General features: G+C 51.0%; 1 protein-coding gene across 5 annotated transcripts in view; it reads right to left on the bottom strand.

Moving 5' to 3' along the window:
* The window catches only part of Tbc1d16 (TBC1 domain family, member 16), an 84,329-nt gene that overhangs the window by 27,306 nt on the left and 51,023 nt on the right, over positions 1–6,000 (bottom strand). The gene's annotated exons all lie outside the window — the stretch shown is intronic.

Raw genomic sequence — 6,000 nt, 5'->3', positions numbered from 1 at the left:
AGAAAGTGATGCTATCATTTAAAAAGATGGAAAATAATGAGTTGGTGAGGATGTGGAGAAACTGGGACCCTCATACATTGCTGATGGAAATATAAAACAGAACATGGTCCACTTTGGAAAGTAGGACACAAAGTGCCCACATCAGGGTTCGCACCCCTGGCTGTGATCCAAGAATACTGAGCATGCACCTCCACACAAGTCGTACACGAGTGTTTATAAGCAGCATATTCGCAGTAGCCAGAAAGGGGAAATAATATGCATATCCATCAGCTGATAAACAATATTGTTTAGCCGTAAAGAGGAGCAAAGTACCGATACATGCCATAGTGGAGATAAACTCCAAAAACATTCTCCTCAGGGAGAGAAGCCAGACCCAAGAGATCACATATTGTATGATTCCATTTATATGAAATACCCAGAATCAGCAAAGCCGCGGAGACAGAAAACAGATTTCTGATTGCCAGAGGCCGAGGTAGGGAGGAACAGTGTGCAACTGCTCATGCGAATGGTTTTCTTTAGGGTGATGAAAACATTCTGGAATTAAATGGTGGAGATGGTTGTGCAACATCTTGAATGTACCATATGCCACTGCATTGTACACTTTTAAGAGTGACTTTCATGCTGTGCAATTATCTCAGTAAGAAGTCACTGGGTACCCATTCTCTCCTTCCTGATTCATCCTGTGCTTCTCCTAGCAAAGGGCTTCACACAAAGCATGACCTCAGAGAATATCTGTTCATTCAGCAAAATGTTCTAAAAGCTTCCCCTGACCTGGGAACAATGAGCTGTGGACCCCCAAGGGGGGGGCCTCATGCCGGTGGGGGGTGAGGCAGCAAACACCGAACTAGCACCATGTCACTCCATGAGGGGGGCGGAGGGGCTGGGACTGGCCCTGGCCCTCTGCAGAGATGGCGCTGGGGCCTCCGTGAGGCTGGACAGGGGATTAACACGTGAGACAGGCAGGGCAGTAAGAAAAAGCGCCAGTCCTTTTAGTCGTCCTACTCTGGAAACGGAGCCAGCATGGAAAACAGAACAGTCGCTTGCTCCTACGTACTTGATTTTAACTTTCCTCCTGGTGTAAGTTTGGAAATGATTTTATATAGTAAACAACTTTACATTATCATATGCCCCCTGTATTTTTAGTGGCTTAACATTTGCAACTAATAAATTCTTTTTTGCTATTAATTAAAAAAAAATATAAGTGTGTCAGGAGCCCTGTTCCATGCAGCCCAAGTAGACACCAGAGTGGGAGCTTGGAGACGCATCTCCCAGCCTCACCCATGTGCTCAAGCAGTGGAAGATTTCTTCCTGTGCAGCGCACACACCGCTCCGGAAGTCAGCCCCCAGAGCTCACCATTCAATAACTTTGTATTCAACCAACAACAAACTGAAAATATTTTTTTTAAAAAGTGCATCCAGGGTCTGAGGCAGGAGGATCCTTGCAAGTTTGAGACCAGGCTGGGCTACAAAGTGAGCTCAAGGCCAGCCTGAACTGCATAGTGAGACCCTGTCCCAAAAAAAGACAAACTGAATGCAGAGAGGGTTTCTTGGTCATTATGTCCTAAACAATGCAGTATAGCAATTATTTCCTCAGCATTTACCATGTGTTGGGGATAGTAAGTAATCTAGAGAGGATTTAATGCCTATGGGAAGATGTGTGTAGGTTTCATGCGAATATTACACCATTTTATACAAGCGTCCACAGATGTTGGGATCCTTGGGGGTTCTGGGACTGATCCTGGGATACTGAAGGACAGCTGAGATGGCTCAGGAGAAATTTTACAAGAATGGTCTTCAATCTTTCCCTCAACTGCCTCACACAGTGAGTCAATCACTCCACGGCCTCCAGTGGCGCTGAGCTAAGACAATGTTCATTCCAACAGGAGATGCTGGGAGCTGTGGGCAGGCACAGAGCAGAGTGAGGCACACCCCAAGGGGCAAGGAAGTGGCTGCAGGCGGCTTTGTCTCTTGAGGTGGTGCTGGAGCTGGCTCTGGGAGCTTTTGGGGAGAAGGGCCTGGTAGCTGCAGAGGAAGCTGGAGGCGATTAGGACAGAAGGCGGGGTGCATTCTGGGAAGATACCTGGTGTGGATTTTTAAAAAGAGTTGCCCAAAAGAACAGGGACCCGAACAGATACTTGCACACCCATGTTCACAGTAGCATTGTTCACAGTTGCCCAAAGCTGGAAGGACCCCCGGTGTCCATTGCTGGCAAAGGGATAAACAAAACCAATAATGTGCAGTTTTAAAAAGAAACGACACCCTAACCCCCACGACAACACACTCTGCTGAACCTTGAGAACAAGGTGCAAAGTGAAATCTGTCACCAAAGGGCAAAAACCATGAGTATGGTTCCATTCAGCTGGACCCGGGTCACCCCATTCAGAGGAGGAAGGTCGGATAGAGGGGCCTAAGAGAACAGGGAATCAGTGCTTCCATAAGGACAGAGTTCAAATTTGGGAGGGTGAGAAAGCTCTGGAGATGGATGGTGGTGATGACGGCATAGTGTAAATGTGTTTGGTACCAGTACTTAAAAGTAGCTTCGAGGGTCAATTTTATATTATGTGTATTTTATCACAGTTTTTAAAACAAACGGGTCAATGCTTTAGAATTCCTTAGATTCCTCCACCCCAAAGCACATTCTCTCGTCTTTCCTACCCGTCTCTGACTCTGATTGGGATGAGATCCAGTCCTCAACAGCCTGGACCCTGCAAAGGCCACACTGACTGACTGACAGGCCAGTCTGTCACATGGGGTTATTTTGAGGAGGATGAAGTTTACAGAATAGGCTCAGAAATGTGAAGGCAGGGTGGGAGGCTATCACGCTTTCAAGGTGACTATGTGTTTCATCTCCATGTTCAACTCCTAATGTGGCCTCAGTTTCCCATCTTCCCCCTGGGGGAGAGGCTGGTATGTCGCAGCACTTCGCAGCTATTCTATCTCCACGCAGCAGATCTCACTTGCAAGGCCACGGAGACCAGGAAGGCCCGCCCGGCCGAGCAGCATTCCTCCCCTACCAGCAAGGATTTGGATCTTTGGAGAGCAAATTCTGTTTGCTTCTCATGTGGCAAACCCAATGTCAAGAAAGCCGGACTGCAGGCTTCGAGGAGAACAAAACAAACCTGATCTCCTGTAATCTACCTGGCCTGGAAAGCCTGGCATTGTGTGGCTGCTCCTGCCAACTGGAATTTCTGCTGCAGCTGGGTCCTGTTCACACACTGGGCCCCAGCAGGCCATGAGGTTTTCTTGGAACTGGTGCCTCCCCCGTGGCCTACTTAAAAGGCTGCTCTGAGCCAGCCAGGTGTTCTTTAAGCCCTCGTGAAGAGTCCTCGATCAGTTAGACAAAAAGGTTGCTTAAAAAGAATGAGACCTGGGGCAACTGGAATGTTCTTGAGGCCCAGCCACTGATTTCAAAGGATCAACAAATGACAACAGCAGAAATGGGGCTGGGGACCAGAGCCGCCACCCATGACAGATCCACCCTGAAGAGCTGGAGGAGCTTCATGACTCTGTGTGTGTGTGTGTGTGTGTGTGTGTGTGTGTGTGTGTGTGGCGGGAGGAGAGGTACTGAGTATTAAACTTGAGGTTTTTGCACTGAGCTACATCCCTAACCTTTTTTAAAAATTTTATTTTGAGACAGTGCCTTGCTAAGTCACTAAGTTGCCCAGGCTGGCTTGAACTTGTGATCCTCCTGCCTCAGCCTCTCAGTGACAGGATTATTTCTGCACACCTGGCTCAAACATTTTTACCTCAGTCTGCAGCCAACAGTCCTTGGCTTAGAGACCCTAGCCACCCCAAACTGTCAGTTGCAGCCCATAAACTATTCCTGGAGCTCTTGGTACAGACAGAATTCCAGGCAATGCCTGAGCCTTCCACTCCTGTAGACACAAGTCCACAACGGGCCGAATGGGTCTATGTGGAGGTCTGCGGAGCCTGTGCAATGCAGGAGGGCAGCAGCTAGGGTGGCAGCCTGCCTCATCCCAGGACAGGACACCCTGCACCCTGTCCCAGGCCTGGGAGCCAGCCAGGGCATAGGTGCCAAGCATTTCTGAGCTCAGTCCTGCCAGGTCAGCTGGTTCACATGTGTCCACCTGTGGTGCTGGCCATGCTGAATGCATACTGGATGAAGCTGAGAACAAGGACAGAGCAGCAGAGTTCTCCAGGCCAGTAAGATCTGCCCCATCCCCATACAGCACCCCGCTTTGAGACCATACAGGCCCAGCTGTGCCCTGGCAGCAGGGGGCCTCTCCGGCCCACCTGGAGTTCACAGCTTCTGGCTTTTTCTCATGCGGGGCTTCCAGGTTTGGAGCTGGACAAGAAGTTTCTGGAAATGTTGGGGAAAGAACTGGGAAGAGGGGAGACAGGAAGCTGGATTCACAGCAGTGCATGTGCAGTATAACACCTGGAGCACGAGGAGCTCCATTGGTCATAGCTGAAGTGCTCCCACGTTCTCCTGACACACAAGCTCGAAAGCGTCAAGGGGAAAGACCAGCCTAGGGAATTCTGGTGGAAACTGAGATCCAAATGGCAGAACCCCAAGTCCTGCCCCAGCAATGCCCCTACAAGTGAGCTCAGAGGTGGCGGATATTTTACTGAGGTCTGCTCCTTTCACAGCCCCTTTCCGTTTCTCTGAAGCAAATGTCAGTGGCTCCCTCTGGAAGAAACCAGACACTGCATGGAGGGACACAGCCCCAAGTCACCACTCTTGCCGTGCAAGAGCCCTGGGGAAGCATGCAGAATCTGGGGATGGGACACCTGCCAGCTTGTCTGCCCTAGTGATACAGGACAAAAGTCCAGGGCCCCTTGGGCAGGAGGACAGGAGAAAGACGATCTGGCATTGAACCCAAGCAATTTTGCTGCCAGTATGCTTGCCCTCAAAGCCCATCTGGCACACACTCCACCCTGCCCTGTGCCATCTCACTTTTCCCACCAAAGAGAGCCCTGTCCCACCTCAGGGTTTCCTAACCCTGCTTCCTCCGAGAACCTTCCCTGACCACCTGAGGGGAAGTGAAGATAGGCTGAGCCCCACCCGATCCTGGGGGTTCAGCCTCCAGCTCCCGCCAAGTGTTGCTCTCTATGTCCCGGAGGAGAAGATAGGACCAGCATGGAGCCGTGCCCTTTGATCGTCCCGACGAAGATGCTTCTCCCCCTCCCCCGAGTCCTTTCCAGCATCTCTGACACCCACAGATGTGTCCTGTTCCCCCAAGCTAAGCTGGCCATCTGTCACTGTGACCCTCACGCCACAGGTGTGGCATGAGGAAGGATGAGGACGAGAAGGGATGATCTCTCTGCGTCATGAGGGTGGCTGGGCTCTGTGACCTCTACAGCCTCAGTAGGCTTGAGAAGTTTCTAAAATGCATGCTAAGCCAGCTATTCCCAGGGAAATGGAAGAACACAGCTGTAATTAACACCAGACACACACACATGTGCACACACACACACGGCAGCACTGACCAATCCATGTGCCAGGCTGGGCCCTATGGCTCTGCACATGGTGTCTGCGAGGGCCCTCACTCTGGGATCTGCCCCACTGGCCATGCTGGAGGATGATCAACACTGCTTTGGGAGAGGCTGCTCAGAGCAATAAACCTCCCCAGATACGAGGCTTCTGCTGCCAGGTGGGACGTGCAAGCTTCTCTAGAGCTTAGCGCTGCAGTTTCATGGGAAGCTGGTTCCACCTGGATCGAGATGTCATTTCTGACACAAGTAGAGATGGGAGTGATCACAGCAGGGCTGGCTCTACGATGATGACAATGACACTTCAGCACCCTGCGGTTCTGCTGGGAGGATGATAACCCTCCTGGCTCTCCCAGCAGAGGGGCTCTCTGGCCACAGGGTGGGCAACAGGCCAGGTGGTCCTAAGTCACAGCTCCTCCCTCTGGTGTCAAGATGAGGGAGCTGCGCTGCTCAGGGCTGGCAGGGCAGCATCCTCGCTCGGTTGATTAGTTTGACATGTGAGCACGCAATGGGCTAATTATGAAAGGTGTAAATCACACGGAGGAA

Source organism: Chinchilla lanigera, unplaced genomic scaffold (assembly GCF_000276665.1).
Source record: "Chinchilla lanigera isolate Chin_1 unplaced genomic scaffold, ChiLan1.0 scaffold00105, whole genome shotgun sequence".
NCBI lineage: Eukaryota > Metazoa > Chordata > Mammalia > Rodentia > Chinchillidae > Chinchilla > Chinchilla lanigera.
The sequence above is the reverse complement of the archived record's forward strand: the minus strand, read 5'-3'. Positions and strand labels throughout refer to the sequence as shown.